This window comes from Pseudomyrmex gracilis, unplaced genomic scaffold (genome assembly GCF_002006095.1).
Source record: "Pseudomyrmex gracilis isolate BER0280 unplaced genomic scaffold, ASM200609v1 scaffold_38, whole genome shotgun sequence".
NCBI lineage: Eukaryota > Metazoa > Arthropoda > Insecta > Hymenoptera > Formicidae > Pseudomyrmex > Pseudomyrmex gracilis.
This window is the reverse complement of record NW_018020622.1, coordinates 462,646-483,677: the sequence shown is the minus strand read 5'-3', so window position 1 is coordinate 483,677 and position 21,032 is coordinate 462,646. Positions and strand designations below refer to the sequence as shown.

Below are 21,032 nucleotides of genomic sequence, written 5' to 3'. Positions count from 1 at the left end.
CCTTATCACGCATACACACATACACACACACACACACACACACACACACACATATCGTGTGTATTCACTTGCACACCGTGTATATTTAAGTTCATATATATTCCCTCTCTTGAAGGTCAATCCCGTCGAGTAAAGGGGATCATCTTTGCGGGATGTGATTCTCGGGAATGAAATCACGATTTCTGCACTCCGTGTGCGGATATAGAGATTAGTACGCCACTGGCTTCCTTTCGAGAGGGTAGCCCAACATACCCGGAGGTTGCGTTTATACGAATTGCAGCGGAAGGAACCATTGTATAATCCAAGATGGCCTCCACTTCGGAGAGGATTATTATTGGCTAATACGAAGCAAGAGGCCCCGCCTTGGCTCAGGCTCGTGACGGGATGATTTATTGGGATTTCTCTCTGTCTGTTCGCCCCTGCGCTTGCAACGAACACACCGTGCCTAGCTCGGCTAGACGGTAGGTATGTTTAGGATTTGCGATATTCGATTTCGACATCCCGACGAAATGCAGCTGCAACCGTTTTTCTCCTTCAAGACGGACGTCTTCATTCCACGTGTCCACGTGCAGTAGCCCGGAGGGCATGTGACCCTCGACAACTGTCAATATATCAGATTCATTTTCAGATTGCAACCTTTGTCCCGGCTCCTTTGTGTTATTTATTTTATTTTATTTTTTTTTTTTGTCATGCTTGTTGAGTCTCAGTACCGCAAGTTTCCTAACTTCTTTCTGTTACATCACACTTACAATAAGACGAACACAAAAAATCAAGTGTTGTTTTGCTTAAACGCACATTCAGGTATAACATAAAGTAGCACCACAGGTAATTCAGATGTCTGCGTATTACTACACGCAACATAATCACCTAGTAGTTCAATACATATTCTTTTACACACCATTTTGCGTACCGTTAACTCTTAAGGTGTATGATTGGGAGCGTTAAATGTATGTAGATTGATCGATTGCATTAAATACATACTTGCGGTCATCGAGCGGCCGCGCTACGAAGAGATTAACGGACTGATGCGAAGATCTATTGCGCGTTTGCTGACACGATGAAAGGTGAATGTAACCAGTGAAGGCCTCTCTTTTTTTCTCTCTTTCTCTATCTTTCTCGTAATGTTATCACATTTCCGGAACTGGGTAACAAATCCAGGTCACGCGAGGAGAAGCGGAAGAATTCATCGCCGAGTGAGTAAAGTGGATTGCGTATGTGCGGTTTAAAGCAAACGGAGAAATATACAACCAAGTGACCTTTGCCAATTCGGTTGTTGCAGGTGCATTCGCGTTGCAAATGCGTGGAGGTGAGAAGCGAGAGCCCATATAGGCAGGAAACAAGCGGAGGGAGCGAGATAGGAGGATGGGTGAGAGAGCGAAGAGCCGGCGAAGTAGAGACCTGGCAAGATAGAGAAGCCGGTGGGAGGATGGCGGTTAGAATTTATGGCCGCTTTATCACTTTACCGGCCTTGCCGCGTCTCCTTTAGCCGTGAGGAGGGCAGGATCTCACGATGAACTTTGGCACTCGACTACGCTGCACTCGACGAGCGGTGAGCCCGTTAACTTTCTTGTTTACTCGCATTTCGCGAGAGATTACAAGTACACCTGTTTTCTTTCTTTCTCGCTCTATCTCTTTCTCTCTCTTTCTCTTCTTTTCTTTCTGTCTTTCTTCAAGCTTCTTTTTCTTCTAGTTTTGAAATCGAAATAGAACGACGCGTCGACAAAATTCGATTTTGTCAGATCTTTCTCTCGGATAAACAATTTCTTCGAGGACCGATATCGCGGAACAAAAATATGTACAACGTTACGATATTCAAAGGTACGACGTTGAATTGTAAATGAGAAACAAATAATATATAGCCGAGAAAAAAAAACAATATAAGATGAAAGTGTGAGATAAAATCTCTACCCGGTCCAAAGACTGTTATCCCTGTGTGTCTCGGTCTAAATTTATGTCTTTATATATTTAGTGCACGCGCGCGCGCGCACACTAGGCACCGGGACCGTTCTCGCATGCTTCATTATACTTATGACCGTTTAATGGTCGGATTTTAATTCACTTGGTCCACTGAGGGGAATTGTTCCCGGCGGTTAACAGGAAAAGTGGCGCCGACCAAATCCAGGAATATCTAGTGTAAACACATTAATAACAGGTCTCTCACGAGTAACTTATTGCATACACATGTGTGGACGCTCTTCGCCGCGCGGGCGCGGGGCCTCGTAAAATTTACGTCATACTACCTGTCGGCATGACGACTACAACTACATAACGCATAAAGTAACCCCCATTAATAGACCATAAATTCTATCCCCGCAGCACCGTTGTTATGTATGAGCGTCGTTAGTGTTAATAGAGTGTTAACGGCTTCTATGCCGCTCTCGATTCTGTCCAGGACGTAGGTGACGGAGGTGGTGATGTAGGTAGAAGCGTGACAGGAGGAGAGGAGAGAATGTTAAGCGGTTGCCATAGAGGAATTCTGGTTGCGTGCTGCCCGGCTACTATTAGCCTCGTGCTTCTGCTATTTTGCATAGAGAATGCATCAATTTTCGGCGCTTCCCCGCTCGCTGACCCCCTCCTCCCCTTCTGGCTATATCGCCACCTTCGACGATTTTGTCTCCTCGCCGCGCTCCTCCTGGCCATCCCCACCTCAATTTCCGCCGCGTATCATTCGGCACGATCCTCATACACACGATGCTTCGTATAATGTATATACATCGTATCGAAGGTAATTGATATCGCCGATATCACGTTTACTTGTCTCTGGAAATGCGCGTACGCGATAAACGCTCGCTTGTCCCGAGCTGTTTCCGCAGCGTTTCGCTTCCGTTGATGATAATCGGCTTCGATTCGCGCGATAGAGATGCCCGATAATGTACAGACAATTACAATGAGTTTATGGACATTTACGCGTTTGCACCGCAGGCAAATCCGATTGAAACAATTTTATGTGTGTGTAATGAATTTAGATAAATACGCGTATCCTATATAAATTTGTCAACGCGGATTAATTACACTTTCTGTTTGCACATTAAATTAGTTATTAATTCGGCTTTTATTTACAGTGATAACAAATAACAAGTTGTTTTATCATCTGGTTTTAATGGAGCGTGGTTTTTCTGTCGTAAAATGACGAAACAATTTCTGTAAAAAGCTCGCACGACACAATTCTAGAAATATCAGTTGATTCTTACACCATGTGTAAAAATATTACATTATACTACAGTTTTAAACGATATACACACATGTTAATGAGTGCGTTTCCTTCTTTCTTAAATGATTGAAAAAACATTTAATGCAATCCACTTTCATGTGTAAACAATATTGCGCTTTGGATGGATCATTGTATGTTGCGGAGGAGACCGTTGGATACATAACGTATAACGGGACATAAATCAATAATATCGCTACCCCTTCTCCTTTCTTCCCTCCCTGGGATACTCACTATCCCCGAACACCGTTACTGCTCTGCAAACCGCCAAGCGAAGCCGGCGTCTCTTCCGCAATCAATGTTCACGTCTGAAATCTCACACACAAACAACATATGATCTCTAATATATACTTGGTTAATTAATACGTTTTAACACACTGAAATGTAGAAAACCCGTTTTATGAATTTAAATAATTCTAGTAACATATTTATTTTTTTTTTATTAACGTAAAGTACCAAAATTGTTATTAAATAACGGAACGATATCTAAGAAGTAGCTGCTTAAGAAACTCGAGAGAATATCTGATTTAGAAGAACGTAAGATTTAAATGGAATTAAATTTTTGTTACTTTATCAGAGTCACACGTCTTCTGTTTTTTTTTTTTTTTTTTTTTTACCGTCATCACCAGAGATAAGACCTGACGTTTATCAAAGTATTAATGCAAATTTATTTCGAGCGGGGCGCATTTCTACGTGTTTTAGGAAGTTTGGGTCCAGACGCGGGCGGGCCGATATAGAAAGGCTAAATGCAAAACCTTGTAAGGGGAGAGACTCGCGTACTCCGAGAAACTAACAAAACATCCTCGCAATTAGCCGGATGTCCCGATGACATCAACGGAGCATCCCCCGAGACCGCCAACCGTGCTACGTAGCCTCGCGACAGAAATTTCGCCGCTGCGCGCCACTCCGCCGACTTCGGTCCCCTACCGCTCTCTACCACTCATGTTGCTCCTACCAAACGGCCGTCTGCGGCCTCTCAACGGGATTCTAGGTGACGATGTTCTACTCTCTCTTTCTCTTTTTCTATCTTTCTCTCTCTCTCTCTATCTCTTTCTTTCTTTCTTCCCAACTACAGATATGCTAAATAATAAAAACTTATCGGATTTATGTCGCCCAGAATTGGACACGGGTAGAGCGGGCGGGGAAGAGGCACACGCGGCGGGCGCGGAGTCGAATGAAATTGAAAAGTAGCCGGGAGATATGGCTCTACCGACGAATATATCGGTAGACAGACGAATGGCGTGGGAATGAGCAAGGGGTTGGAACGAGTAAACGGGACATGAAAAACTGCCGCGCGAGGGCTGATAGACTGAAAAGTGCTTGTTCGACGGACGGACGTTTTTTAAAATCTTTCGCTGCCCTTTTTTCACTCCGAGGTCATTGGGATGCATTGTACGCGAGATTGGCGCAAATACGTTCGCTTCATTGTTCCGCTGTTAAAAATATCGCGACCTCGTCGATTCAATAAACTTTCATGAGGAACCACGGTGACGTAAAAAATAGTATTGTGCTCAACACTCGACTTCAAGAAAATGAGAAAGAGTCTGTTCTTAGAGTTTTTTTTTGTTTCATTAATATTATATTGCATGATTATTTTTGTCGTATGATTCTTTTGTTATTATAATTTTTGACAGTGACTATCGCATTTGCTTATATTGGTAATTTATTATACTTTTATAATTTTTTCCGATTATATTTGCACAAATTAACAATTGATTAATAATATTATTTTTCTGATTTCAGATCTAATTAAACGTCAAATATTGTCATGGATTTGAGGGATTATCACGGATCATAATGGATTTACATAAAATCATTTTATCAACTTGTCAAAATGAAAGAAGAGTTCTACACACTTTTGTACACTCAGCACAAATGATGGCCTACCAGCATCACTTACGATTTTCTAATCATGGATGACGATTTGATGAGAATGTATAGATGAAGTCGAGATGAAGAACAAAGAAGCTACGTAATTGAATCCGATAAAAAAAATCGAAGAAAGATTATACATATCAGTGCAAACAATTTAAATTAAAATATTTAATTAAATTATGTATTTAAAAAATGTTATTATTACCAACAAATTGACGACATGCATCAAAGTAAGTCAAGTGTTGAACTGGATATCACGACAGATATAATGGCACAGTGATAGATACGACCGTCGATGATAAGTATAGAGACGATCTGAATAAGAATCGGTGCGATATTCTAATTAAACAATGCGATTCTACGTTTGTTTACTGGGAACACTGTTCGAAAGTGGCGCCTTTTCGTGGAGACCGGCGACCATTAGACTGCTCCCGTGACACTCGAGGTAGAGTATGATGGTTCCATCGAGTAGGTAGTGCCTAGACGGAGCTCCACCCAGCACTTAGTTTACGTCGCGATTGCGGCCCCGGGCACGGCCGTTTCCAGAGTACAGTCACGCCCCTGCCATGCGAGTACTGTACTCCCATTCGCTGGCCCATATCTCATCTGGTCCATCGCATTAGCCTAATCTGCCAGCAACGTGAACGGGGAGAAAAAAAAAAGTACGGCCATCGACGTTGCCACTGACGAGAGAGAAATCGCGGCGAGGTGCTGCCACCTTTGTGGCGAGATCGAGAGGACGACCGGTTATCGAATCGATTTTTTCCTACGAGAGACGCTTGTTCCGCTCTCATTTCGGCTAGTAGTTTCGATTTGATTGTCCGTGTATTTTCTGACGTTAATATTTCCCCACGCCAGTTAGTAATTTGCAGTTACATTTCGCTCGCGTCGGTTAGAAACGAAAATCGTTCCACTCGGCTGACTGGTTCACCATGAAGACGATCGCCATTAATGGGTAAGATGTTACGCTTCAATATTTAAGTGTTACGGATTGCGAACGAAACTTCTCTCTGTATCAGTTATAAATCACACTTATGAAACTCAATTCAAATGAAGTTTGTTGCAGTAATATTATCGGTTTGATGTAATATTGTCAATTTGTCGAAATTGTAACCCTTTTTGGTAAAAAAAAAAAAACTATTGTGCAAATTCTTTAATTTCTTTCCAGAAAGTCAAATTGTTCTAACAAAACTGTTAGGTTGACAGTAATTTTGGATGCATATTGGAAATGAAAATCTAGGTGTAAATGTCAAAAATGCTGAGAATAAAAATTGTTTATTATTTAATGAGTATTTAATGTTACAGTTTATTTCCGTTATCAAACGCTGCTCATCATCAAGATGTCGACTTATTATCTAGCGAATATCGGGAATTCATCACAAAAGCTGTGGAATTGGTAAGTACTTTGGATGCATGGCCGCAAATATGTTAATTTATCGTGATCTTTTTTAATGTATGTTCTGGAACGTATAGAACGTATGGAACATTTTAAAATAATTACTCAGTTACTTTGATATTTCTAATTTGTAATCATGTGACTCGATAAAGTTTCCAATTCAAGAACATCATATTTATATATATATATATTGATAAAGGCCTAATCTAAGGCCGAAAACGTTCTATGTTACCTGCTTGAATAAAGTAACGTTTCTATCATACACACATTATCACCAGTGTTTTTTGCTTCAAATGGCCATTATACATTTCTTGTTTTTATACAATTTTTTGAAGCTTGCTACACTCCTCTTCTAATTTTAAAATAAATCAATCAAAGTAGGAGATATAGTGCAAATGTAATGAAATTTTGATTCTGTAATTATTAAAATTTCTTCAGGTGTTTAAATCGTATACAATTTTGAAATAACATTTTTTAGAAGCTTTGTATGCTATATTAGAGTGGCTCTTACTTCTAGTGAAAATTTGCTTTGAATCTTATTTGCGGAACTTCCGAGAATGATTCCAATTGCTAAAAAAATAATCTGTGAAAAAGTTCAGCCCGATCGGATACAGAGAAAAGAAAAAATCCAAAAAAGTAACACCACGAATACCGTTAATTGTACGAAAAAAAAAACATGATAAATTATACTTCTCATTCAGACCTATAACTTTTATTTAACATGTTTTTTTATATAATCAATAAGTTGGAAGATAATTAAATAAAATCGATTTAGTATGCATTTAAATAAGTTTTTTAATGTTTAAAGTCCTAGGACTCATCTGATCGGGCTGAACTTTTTCACAGATTATTTTTTTAGCACTTAAAACCATTCTCCAAGATGCTGCGAGACAATTTCAAAAGTCAAAACTAAGAACCACTCTGATGTTATAGGCTACATCAGAGAAAGAATTTTGCAAATATTCTTGCTATAACTTTTACGTGATTTATTGAACAAAAAAACAATTTTAAAGTAACGAATTTGCAAATAAATGAAAATGCATCAAGTGTAGAAGTTCAGAAAAATTTGTGACAAAGATTTTGTATTATCGTTCTTTTCGATATAGCTCGATATAATTTTTGTTAGAGAATTGCTAGTTTCATTAAACGGCAAAGAAAGAAAGAGGAAGGAAGAGAGAGTTATATTACGGTGAAAATTGTACACATATGCTATAATCTTGTTTGTCGGTCTTACACCACCATAGGCTATTTTCTGAGCTTGTGCGGATATATTGCGAGGCATAAATTTTCGTTTCATTTAAAAATGCGTGACGTAAAAGTCAGAAAGAACCTCCGGTGCACGCGGAGAGACGTACGTGGTGTGCCACACTCTCTGTGGAAGAAAAAAGCCAGATGTCAGCCGAGAGGTAGGTCAAATATTGCGTCGATTTTCGGAGGCACCATAAATTGTTCCAGTTTTCAAAAAGAGAAACCACACAACACGTGTGCATACGCACGACACACTATAAGCTTTCCTTTATTACGGAAATGCCGGCGGTATTGTTCTGAAGTTTTAAATAAGCCGAAACTCTGTTTAAAATGCAAAGTTAGCATTTTTCTTCTGTCTCAAAAGTTACCTACCATATACACACACACATCGAGATTGTCTTTTTGACAAATAAATCTGATGCGTCTGATTGTTTTAAGTTATATTTTCTGTTCCGTTCTTAAAACGTACCTAAAACAAATCACACAATTTGTTTCTAATTATTTCACGATCTCCCAATTGTGTGTGAGAAAATTGTGAACACAATTATATTATCTGTGCGATTACGTAAATGTTTCGCAGCAAATCTTGTCAAGATGTCTTAATATCGAAAATTCAAACGGTTGTTCGTCGATTTTAAAAATCATATTTTATACAGGATAATTTTTTAGTTACTATTATTTAGTTATTATTATTATTAGCCTTACAATATAAGACGTCGATCTGAATTAGTTTTGTTCTCGATCATTCGTAGATAATTAGCTTCTCAAACGCGTATAATTCGACTTCATATTGTTCTATAACAGAATTACTAGCATCAGTAAATTCAGATACAACACCTGTTCTAACAATGACTTTATTGTCGTATGTATATAAGATTAATGATGTCCTAATGACTACACGAGCCGTTTTGAGGCGCGACTGTCTGCCAAAATATAACTCAATTCCGTGATGGATACCTATTGGAGCCCTTTTGTATATCTTCAAACGATGCGTTTTAATACGAGTCCAAAAGTCCATCTTACAAACGCTGATAAATTATTCTCTGTTCATTATTCTCGTGTCTGGACGATAGACTCATCTTGCACCTGCAAATTTGGAAAATAAAAAAAAAGAATTAGGAAAAATCTATATTTAGAATATAATATTCACAAGCATAAAAATCTGTAGTTATAAAATAACATCGTGATATTGTTTACATGAATTTTTATATGTTTTCCTTTGTCATCTTGTTGTCACTTTCTCCAGAAATATATCTATGTTGTCGAGAAAATAATAATATATTGAGATAGATATTGTCATCTTACTTATAAACACGTGAATAAGCACGTAAAGAAACTTTTTATGGGATAATGAGAAATTAGACTTTATATTTACCGCTGTAGTGTCTCATAAGATGTTTTCCGTCGCACAAAGATATTGTTCGTACTCAACATTTTCTAAAAGCAAGTGTTGCAAAAATTCTATTTGACAATGTGCTAATGACATATTTGTCATAAAATTTTGCTTTTGACTTAAATTATCCTAATAAAAATCTGTGTTCTTTGAATGAACTTTTTTATGTGTCATTTTGCTCTGTTTCTATTTACCATGTACAATAGTTTTGATTCGCGAAAGTTTTAAAAGTCGTAGACTGATACTCGGTTTGATCAAAATATGAAATCGAGAGATATAGAAAACTCGGAAAGTTTCTCTTCAATAGAATTATCTCTTTTACGTTTGAAATTTATCAAAATTCTCGTGAAGTAAATTACAAAAGATGATGATGTACATCTTGATGTAATTAAAAACATATCTAATATAAATATAACGTCGAATTAAATTACATTACAGTTTACGCGCATATATTTCTAATTATTATAATACAGAACAGGTTTGATAACGATCGAGACACGATTTCTATATAGAAAGCGCTTGGTCTTGTTATAATAATGAAATATTAGAGCCACAACAATTAACGTATTATTTTAATTTTCTTTATTATGCAATTAAAAACATTATGAGCAAAGGCAAATCTCTCTATGTTCCAAATAACTAAATTATAAGTTTTCTCTAGAAAAAAGTGTGTTAAAACATCATAAAATAAAGTACTCAACATTAGGAACAATAGGTATTTAATATACAACATATATTACTAATTATTCAACATAAATTTAACGGTTTCTGGCTGTAAAAAAAAACAGAAATGAAATAATAGCGGGGGGAAGGGACAATATATAGCAATTTTATGTATACACATATATATTTTTTCTTTTTTCTTGTGTTTTTAAATATATGATTATCAATAATATTTCTTGTTAAAGACAATCTCTTTTGCCTTTGTTTCTTTGATATGTAGATGGTCGGTTTCGCATGATTACTCCGTTTAAATTCGTGTCGTGATCTTCTTGTACTTCTTCCGCATTTAGTAATCAGCGTTTAACGAAGGTAGTAAGAATATATTATGTAACTCTTTGATGATTGTGTTGTTTACTTTCTTCTTTTGCTATTTGATTTTTACGTTCTTTCGCGATAATTTACATGTAACTGTGATGATTTAATTCAAAAACTTATGGTTTAATTGACTTCTCAAAACATCATCTGCAATTAATAAGGTAATAATGTATAAGATGTAGAAATGACGTGTCTTATTAAAATATTTTTGTGCAACTTACATTTGTGCTTTTTACTTTTGATGATACAAATGAAATCCATCTTCTTGTTTTAAGTTCTCTTGATAATTATTAGTTGATTGGCTGCTGCAAATGTTTAGGTGCTTTGATTGAGAAATAAAATCTGAAAGAAAAATGTATAGATATTTTCTTATTATTTTGTTGTATTATTGTTTAATAGTAAATTTCAAGTTTTTTATACTTTTGCTAAAAAACGTTGTTTTTGATTTAATTATATTATAAAATGTATTGTTTTACGTATTTTTACTGATTGGCAAAAATCAAATATTTCACTTTAATACGTTAATAATTAAAGACGTAATTAACAACAATTAACATTAAAATAACGAATGATGAAAGCTTTGGCAAATATGTAAGCGGCAAGTGTAGTGTGTGATTAATAGAAGATCAGTTTGAGACCAAATTTATGCAGGGATATTCTTTTGCCTGCTGGGGATATCAAAGCTACTGCGGACAAATAAATCCAGTCGCATTCCTTGACGATGAATTTCATTCGTGCTACGCACAGAAGGGAACGACGAGATTTGATTTGTAGGGAACGAAATGGGTCGCCATGATGTCCGCATCAACGCGAAATGACGAAGTGCTACACACATCGAGTTAACATTTTTGGTAGAAAACCATTAAGAAAATGAAACAATTCTAATGTTGCACGTGTTATTTATTTCTATAATATTTGCTGATGCGTACGTGGCAAAAAATGCAATACACAGCCGAGATATATTAGTAATACTATCAACTTCAAAATAAAAAAAAATAAAAAAAAAAAACATTTACAGATCCTCCTACCTCTAAATACGAGTAGCGCAATAACAATGTAATTTGGAATATTTGATATAATAACCATTAAAAAGTAATGTGCGTGTACGTGCTGCGGCGACACACGTCCTATCCTCCCTTCCCTCCTCTCCTTCCCAAAAGGTTTTCGTTTATACAATACTTAATATTTCACAATTAATATTCCTTTTTTCCACTCAAATAAAAATGAGAACGAGCCGGGCAAAAAAGGGCGACTACTATTAATAACGTAGCAAAGTTAAAAATGTTTACACCGCAGGTTGCAGTTCATGCGAAAACTCGCGGTCGTAACGACGGTATAATTTTGAACACTGCTTCGTACTTAACGCTGCGTCTGATATTTTAACGTTACAACAGTCTGTTACTACCTACGTATATATAAACGTATGCGAGCAAACGCAAAGCAAAACTCGAGCAATTCTTACAAAGAAGTCGCGGTTACAATATAATAAAATACGTTACAACACACACGTTCGATCGTACGTAAATTCCGCAAGCGACGTCTATAGCACGCAGGCAAAGAAAAAAAATAATATATCGCGCGAAGGGAAAAAGTTATAAGATGTGCGGGAACGGACGTGCAACTAATATTAATAACGTGGCAAAGTTAAAAATGTTTACTGTGTATTACGGCTGATATGAGGGCCACGAGTATAGCAGCAGGGTCCCTTGTGATTGATCGCACGTCTCTACGTCTCTCCCTCTGACAGGGTGTTCCTATGGATATTGCCTTGGCACGGTCCTGTGCACGCTACGATCCCCTTTGCCTCCCACCTTCGTGTCTATAGAGACACCATACCGATCTATTCTGTCCTCCTTCTCTTCTCCTCCCTGTCCACTCAATGAATCAAATCGCCCTTTACCTTTACTCTTCTGTTTTTGTTATGCTAAAATTTAACATCACCTTCAAGACATGCGATGCGGATACAAACACACGTTTGTTGGTAGTGATTTTTAGCTGTAAAAATTTTTTTACAACAATCAGTTCGAAAACTTGGTACAACGCAAGCAGTTCAAAAGTAACGATTTTAATCTATATGTTACGTACATTGGCACGTGTAAAACAATCTTGTGGAAAAGAAGCGCGTTATTTCTTTGAATATACATTAGACTGTGCATAACGACCAGCTATAGCAGAATAATTACACATCTACTAATGTTAATAGCCTAGTTATAAACTCGAACACGTATGCAATTATATATATAGCACACAATGATTGCGTCAAAGATCATGCTTAATCGTTCTTTAAGTTTGTTAGATCGGCATTAGGCGTACAATTACGTACGTACTTTGCGCGTCGCGTTTCGCGTTTCAACTTCTCTCTGTTTTTTTTTTTTTGCAGAGTTAATGAATGTTCTAGTCACGCTAATTAAAGTTTTATTATGGACTATCTTCTCAATGGCAAAAACAAATCGGCTGACTGGTGCAACAAAAAGCACAGTGACGTAATTTGCAAAGTAAAATACTCTTTAAATATGAGGATTCTAAAAAAAGAAAATAACACGACGTTAAATCATTTAATTAAGCTTAAGAACGGTGAGGTATTAACAAGTAGAGAAGAAGTACTATCTTGTACAACGTTATAATTTACACAGCCGTTATATATAGATTTCTTTTTTCTCACAAAACCTTGCGGTTGTTATTATTGCTCTTTATCATTACTTTGAAAAAATAAATGTGACGGTTTTTGTGTCACTGTACATATATAGTAATCGGTAACCGTGTTAACACTCATGGATTTTACGGCTTTTAATTTACTTGACAATTATCCGCGCGTCTTTAACAAGCACTTCCTCTCTATAACTTTACGTAATGTGGTTATATCAGAAATATCAATCTAAAAAAAAAAAAAAAAGGCCAACGTTTGAGTCTGTTATTAACGACAAAGAGGAAAAAAAATGGGGATTACGTTTTTTGTTTTAAAACTTCACGGAGATTGTGCAACACGAGCAAGTTGATTCCTTATATAGTTTCCTGTGCGTACACATTACGCTTTTAATCATCGCGAGAGTAAGTTCGCGAGAGGGAAATCTCATTAACACATGTATATTTCTTACTCAACGCACATACGAGCGAGGCGGTTCCTTGACCTTTAGCTCTGGTGCCTCCATACATGTTTAGTAGCAACTGGTTGCAGTAGCAAGAATTAGCAATTAATCTTTCGGTTGGTGTTACGAATGGGGATAGAGAACGATCTGGACGCGAGGGAAGGAACACGGGAAGAATGTAATAAAGAGAAGAGAGCGAAAAGAAGAAGCGGACAAGCGAGAGACTACATGAAAGAGAGACTTACAAACTATCTATTATGTTATAACTTAGTTATAACACACGCGCGCACAGTACTCGCGTATATATTCTCATCTGTGCGTGCCTCCTTCTTACACACATATATAACGGGACGTATATTATTTGATATAAAAAATAATATACCGTTAAACTATATACCAATAGGTATAGAGAGACTGCGATCTAATTGTTGCATTGTTTGCATAATATATGATCTATATAAGTCTCTCTCGTTCTCTCTTTCTCTCTGTTTCTTTCTCTCTTTCTTCTACTGATTTATATGCATGTATTTGAATATTCGCAATGGTGAATTAGCCTGAGATTAGGGTATGCTTTGTTGCGCGTTCTCAGCGCGTGAAAAGTAATTCGTTATGATAGTGATTTCCAATAGAACAACGCACACTGTTTCCTTCATCTCATCGACAGCTCGGCGCTGTCTTACAAAGAAATGGGCAGCAGTGGCGGCGGCGGTGGGTAGGTAGGTCCCTCGGGAAGCTGTGATCCTTCCTTTCTCGCTCCCTCGTGCGGCGCGAACGGGAAGGCGAGCGAAGCCAGCGGAGAAGGAGGGACCGCATCTTGCTCCGCAGGACTCCCTCTCTCGCCACCGGGGTCTCGCTATTTATTTTCCAGGATTTCAGAGTCCGAAGCCATTAATCTCCGCTCCGCAGCGTCAGTAGAGCGCGTCAGGGCGACGTCGGGGTGCGTGGCGTCGCCGACGTCGCTCTGCTCTTAGCCGCAGCCTCGTGTACAGGGTTTGGAACCGCGCGGCGGCGAGGTAGGGGAGGAAAGGGGGATCCGAGAGAAGGGAGAGAGAGCCGAGAGATGAGGTGTCGGTAGGAGAGGTCGTGGAAGTTGGTCAGAGTGGAGGGAAAAGGGACGTGTGGTCGGGACGAGTGGGGATCTAGGCTGGTTCGTCGAATGGCGGGGGTAAGAGAGAGAGAAAGCTCCCGGAGAGGGAGGTGCTGATGGCGGCGACGAGAGGGGAATGGTCGTATGGTAGAGTTATGCAAAAAATATCTGCCCACAAAAAGATCGGATAAAGAAGGTACGGGGGATATTAGTGTATTAGAATTCAGCTCTGTCGCCAGTGGTTGATGCCACAGTCGATGATTTATTCCGCGACTGTCTCGCACAGCGACCCGAGTTAATTATTGCTCAAACTCTTTTCGGCAAGAAAACGCATCTTGCTGCGGCCTATAAACGCGATGATCTTTATAATTCTCCGCAAAAACCCAAATAGTAACAACTTACATAGTTTGTGGACACAAATAATTGTTCGTTCGATGTACCCTTTGTTACACGTAAGAGACCACAGCCTTATGGACGCTATTTATTGTGAATCGCGAACCCACAGTCTTTCTTCCCTGCTTTAATTAACATTTTGCTTTTCGCAAAGAAAGACGTCAAAGTCCCTGGTTAGATCCATACTCTAGAACTCCCCTTTGTCCGCAATGAGACAGTTACCCTTCGTGCTCTTTCACCCCTTTTATTGTTTATCCCGCCTACTTATTATGTCAGCGTCACACCGCCGTCTCTGGAGTACCTAACCCCTCTTGATATTCTAATCGGACAATTCTCATCTACGAGCTCTCGTCACTTCCCCTTTCCTGTCGTTCGCCCGGGCGTCTAGCCGGAGATTCCCGGAATTCCTGACATCGGCGATAACTCTTAAATTCCTGCAGGATGAAAGAAGCACAACGCCGTCGGCAGAACGTCCGGAAGAAATACTGTTCTGCTGTTGGAGGGCGCCGATTCTTTCATGTAGGGACGGGAGAAATTCCTTCTCTCAACAATCGTGGAGATAAAATGGAGGCAAGAAATCGATAACGTTATTTTTTGCGGAATATCTCATGTTCTATGCATTTCGCCTGATGATCGTGTATAGATATGTAATATCGATAATATCAATTTTGTCAAAAAGGAGAGATCATTTTGAGAAAATAGATTTTAGATACCAATATAGATTGGACGTATGTTTTTAGTAACATTTAATAGATTGTTGCTAAAAATTATTAATCTTATATTTATCGTTGATATCGAAATAGTTAGCTAACTAAATTTTCTACGACGCCTGCTTCGAACTTGCTTTCGAAGCTGTGTAGCACACAGTCTAGAATCTCAATATTATTACTATGTAAATCACCCCTTCTCCACGGCATGCTGACGCTCACGGTGACAGCCCCCGGAGTGCTTCGTGGTAGGATGGATGAGCTCTAGGTTCTTATTAGATATTCTCGCGCACAAACTCCGATCTGCAAACCTGTTCTATCGTCGTGCGTCGATACACCGTTCCACCCTTACCGAGAAGAGACGCGCTTTTCTTCACCACGGGCGGCATGTAATTGAATGCAAAATTACATTTGGTTTTCAAGCGGTAGCGGCGTTATTGCCTTTCGCCGTCATTGGCTCTAAAGCATTAATCTTTTGCGTTATTTTATGTACAGACGGGCGTTGTAAAATATATAGTTTTTTTTTTATTTGAAGCAGATTATCGGAGCAAAATCCTAATTTTGTTAAATATATACTTAACGGAGTGCTATGGAGTCACACACAAGTAGAGGATAAAAATAAAGTTTCTCCCGAGCGGAAACCGGATCTCTTAAGGGCTCTCCCTTCAGCTGCCACACGTGCCAGACGGAACGAAGAGGTAGAAACACGCAATTTCGGCAAAATTAATGTAAAGCTTTCGTGAGACCAGAAATAGGGCAGACAGAGAGAGAGAAAGAGAATGGGTCATAGAATTGTGTGGTAAATTACGTTATAGTTACCACATTAATGCGCTTTTAATGCGATTTAATTACGAATTTAACTACTTTGTACGAGATTCTGGATTTTAACGAGCTCCGCGAATAATAACGTTAAGAAACTCTCTCTGTTGAGTCTCGCGTTACTTAAACACATCCATAAGTAACAAATTGTTCTTCTGTGAGATCGATAGAAATAAAAGTCACGCGAACAAAAAGTTAGTAGGTAAACAAGCTTTTGACGTCATCTTCTTGTGTGTGCGCGCGTAGAGAGATCTTGCGTAAGGAGAAATAAAAGCACCGCGTGCGAGCAAAAACGCGATTCTTTTGTTAGTATCGGAAAGGAGCGAATCAAACGGGTGACGCGAACGATTCAACCTTCTTCGGGAGAGGGAGGGGGCTGAAATTCTTCGATAGGAGAGACGTCGGGTGATGCCACCGCCCCAATCTACCCGGCGAGCGAGTGACTACCAACATTAGTCCACTGACATCATTGACACTTTTATTAATGACCCCGTTGCCCGAGGCATCTCCCTCCGCCGGCATCACCCTCCACGACCCCTTGTTCGCCGCCAGGTTTTCCACCGCCGTGGATGCAGTCACGATAGCACCGAGATTCGTTCGTTTCCTCCCATCTCGCACACTCCGTTTCTTTTTTTTTTTTTTTCTCAGCATTATTGTATTCCCCCGCAGGAGAAATAGAGTTTGGCCTTTTCTCTTTCCGTGTCTATCTCGTTTTCCCGCGTCCCTCACAATTGTCCTTCTTTTCTCTTATCCTCCGGCGTTCTTGTCGCCGCGACTCTCCCCCCGTGCTACCCTCTCTTCTCGTCTGTTCATCCATTCCTGTGCCCTGGGACCTCGCGAGGGAGCGGCTCTCAAGTTACATTGAAAAATCTAGCGGACGGGAGAAAAATTGGCGATACCTATATCATCCATTGTGCTTCTTTCTCTCCTTCTCTTTTCCTGCCGCGTGAAACGTATCGCGCAAAAAACCATCTGTATATTTAACTAATTGTTCGTGTTTGTGATTTAACAGTTTCGTTCTTGCGATTATCTTTTTACCGAACTATATTTGTTTGGCGAAGCAACAAGACCAATTAGAACAACGATGCAAATATTGCGATCGAAAAGCTATTACACGCGTACTTGTATCAACGTCGGGAAGGTTATCGGAACTGTTTTGTAATGTTACATGAATTTATGTTTCCGGAATCTAACGCGAACATGCTCCCGCGCGAAATAAATTAGAAGTTTGTTGCTGGTAATACTAACTTTAAGCGGCTACGTGATTGGTGTAATTTCTGACGCGCGCGGACGTGGAAAACATCCGAGTTATCAGCAGGATGAAGGGGGGGATGGTACTATGAACACAAGTAAAGCAATCGATATATATAACAAGCAATATATATACAGCGGCGCATGCCTCAAATTGTCGGGTCGTTTGTAATGATGATTCGATCAGACCGTTCATTCTCCTTGCAGCTTTCTCTACCCTCCGAGTTTATCCCCAATGTATACTGCATTCTGGTCAACACCAACCTCGACAACAGGACTTTCGTTTCCGATGGCTTATCCGCGGATTTGTGACCGTCGCTTGTATCGTGAACTGCCTACTTATAAGATTTATATCCTGAGAGTTTAAGTTGTTCTTTTTCCCCTTTTGCAGAGTTAATCGTCTCTTATAACGTCTTCTCGACAAGGATATTCTTTATTTATTAAACATATCAATTTCTATAACGATGTTTAATTGAACTTACGTAACTATAATAATAATACGCATATGTGTAACTGTAATAACACAGAATAAACTGTAATATAACTTTCAAAAGTATAATATTTCTCACAGAATAAATAATATTTTCTCTCTCTCTTTCTCTCTCTCTTTCTTTTTTCTTTCTTACGATAATTTATTTTGAACTCTAAGAAATTAATTAAGTTTAAAAATAGACATCTTATAAAGTTAATGTGAATTGTGAAGATTGATAAGCACCGCATTAAAATAAGACTAAGTTGAATCAAGTTCTCTTGCGCAATCTTGCGTAGATAGAAGCGTGTGCTGATGGATGACAAATGGCTCCTCCACGACGCGTCACTCTAGACGCTGCTAGAGGCTCCTCCTATACGTGATCAACCATAGCTCTGGGTGACGTGTGAAGGGTAGGGGGATGACGTTGGGGTAGAAACCGGGACGCAACGGGGGCTGCAGTAGGATAGAACGCGGGTCGAAGTGAGGTAGAAACGAGGGGTGATGGGGGGAAGGATAGGGGTTGAACGGGTCGTCGGAGATAAAGTGGGACGTCTGATCCTCCGCCGAGGCGAGCAAAAAGATCCTCGCGCTTCGCGTCCCAGGAGACGGAAGCCGGGAACGAGAAAAACTCCCCCAAGCCACGTCGACCACCCTCCATGTCTCGCCCTCTTCCTTGCTCCTCCATCGTCCTTCTTTCTCTTCTTTCAACTCACACCATCGGGCCAACGCCGACCTAGCCGATGCTTTCATCCACCTTTTCCGCGACGAACCATCCCCGAGCACGAAGAAAGAAACTTCGAGGGGAAAGAATCTGCGTTATACCTTATCTCTACGGCGCTTGGGTCATTAATTAGAAGCAATCATCTATCCGCGCGCGCGCGCGCGTACAAACGTTCACATATGAATATTTCTCCTCCACACACATGTTTTTATAATTTGTTTCTGTGAAACAAATTTGGATAATAGGTTTTAACTGAAAACAGTGAAGTATAGTAAAACACTGTTATACTATATAACAAGATAATCTATCGTGTGTTTCAATACGATTTCAAGTTCATTATTTATAATGTAACATTTTTGAGAAATAAAATAAAATAAATTTTTCTATTTACATAGTTGTTTTTCTTTTAGATTTTTATTATTTTTACAAATTGGAAATTGCGAGTGCGATGTTTATAAATCTAAGCAAATAAACTTTGTGTAATAACGCGCGCGTTTCGGAGAACGGAACTGAAGTTTTCGCCGTGTGCCTCGTCACATATACTGCTGCGAAGACCCCAAAAAGATAGATGATACGTAGCTTGGACCTCCATCATGAGCGACACGTCAGGCGTATGAATTCTTCTTGATTGCTGGGCGGGCTGTAAGCATAACGAGCCACCCGCTACGTCCATCAACTACGCACCGGTCAATTCATTTCGGATACATGCTTGCGCCCGCATATATACAGCGACGGCCAACGGTCGCGCGCATATACGCGCGTGCACACACATGCGAGCACATAGACTGTACATGCACAGAGGAGATATGTATCGATTGGTGCATTCTGTAGCCCCGACGTACTCGCAGCATGCACTTATGTGCCAGATAGACCTGCTGGGTTGACGCCTAACCTGTCTACCGGTGGTATGCGGCATTCATTTTGTTTGATTTCTTGATTTAAATCTTCGCCGAACCTTAGTTAAAGGTGGACGTGCGTTTGATCGACGACTTGTCTCGTCAGAGGATGAGTGGTGGTTTTGGCCGAAACTAGGGTTTCAACGGTATCAGGCTAAATTGCCTGAGAGAGAGAGATAGATGTACAACACATCTCTACATCTGGCACATCACGCAAAATTTGATAAATTCACGAATTATACCAAATGTTTTATAGAAGCTTGTTACACACACACACTTATCTTCTTTTAACTTATGTATATTACTTGACAAATCTTAAGATTTCGTACATATAAACTAAAAAAACATATCACAAATGAGGAAATAGGTCTATGATATTTTATCTCAAACAGAGAGAGAGAGAAGCGTAGTTTAATTAGCATTAATAATCATGTGTCATTATTTTGCTGTTCTGATGTAGAAACGATATCCGATTATATAAAAAATAAAAAATATTAGAGAACAAAAGATTTCAATGCGAAAGGTATATCTACTTCTTTGTCTCAAACCGTGTACGCAATCTACTTTCATCATCTCGTACATCCTAAGCGAGTAATCGAGAACTCACCGTAATGACGTGACTGACACTTGCTTCTGTAGAAGATTAAGATTCAACTCAAGCAGCGGACGAGATTCTTTGACCGAGAATCAAGCTGTTACAAAACTAGTCATTAAATACTTATCTGTCCTTTTAGCGTGGATATCTTTACGTGTAATTCGCGGGACGGGACATGACTAGCGCGCTATACGCCTTTCGGTTTGCTCATATCAATTACCTCGTACACAGGACTAGCTTCAGAAACGCAAAATAAGACATTTAACATTGAAGTTTATTACAGGTGAATAGTGTATAAAAGCGGCACACACCGCCAACTCGATCGCGCGGAGAGCCGAAGAGCTTAACATTTTACCCGTCTCATTTTCGCTGCTCGTAAACTATTCATTTACCACGGCTATAATCTTGATCGAAACTACGGATTATTATCCTTCTTATACCATCATCTTATCCTTTTTCCGCCTTTCTGTCCGATGCTCATCCGCGCCCTACCAATCTTTCCGCACGTTGTACACGTTTAATTTTTCTCCAGAGGCGCATGCACCGCCCAAGAACATGCACCGCTCACGACACATCACATTTTTGATCACCTGTTCATTCAAAGCAGTTTACAAAAAGAATAATACATATTGCGCTTTTTTATATAGAACGAACACGAAGCTTGCATATATATATAGAGAGAGAAGAATATTATCTAAATTTATTTCCTACTTTTTTTATTTGCCATATGACAACATTAATAATTTGCGCGGTAGAATATTTCTTTGTGAAAAAAAAAAAAAAAAAAAAAAAAAACAACAAAACCTGTGATATCGTAAGAAATACGCAGATCTTAAGAAGGTAATAA

General features: G+C 39.2%; 1 protein-coding gene and 1 long non-coding RNA gene across 2 annotated transcripts in view; one reads left to right on the top strand and one right to left on the bottom strand.

Moving 5' to 3' along the window:
* The window catches only part of LOC109852858 (homeotic protein antennapedia), a 147,865-nt gene extending 142,684 nt beyond the window's left edge, over window positions 1–5,181 (top strand). Inside the window, exon 4 of the transcript XR_002250041.1 lies at window positions 4,952–5,181. The gene's annotated coding sequence lies outside the window, so the exon portion shown is untranslated. The remainder of the gene's footprint in view (window positions 1–4,951) is intronic.
* Window positions 5,182–10,044: 4,863 nt separating this feature from the next.
* The window catches only part of LOC109852869, a 20,821-nt gene continuing 9,833 nt past the window's right edge, over window positions 10,045–21,032 (bottom strand). Inside the window, exons 2-3 of the long non-coding RNA XR_002250045.1 lie at window positions 10,380–10,500; window positions 10,045–10,305 (exon numbers count right to left, since the gene is read on the bottom strand). This is a non-coding gene — a long non-coding RNA (uncharacterized LOC109852869). The remainder of the gene's footprint in view (window positions 10,306–10,379; window positions 10,501–21,032) is intronic.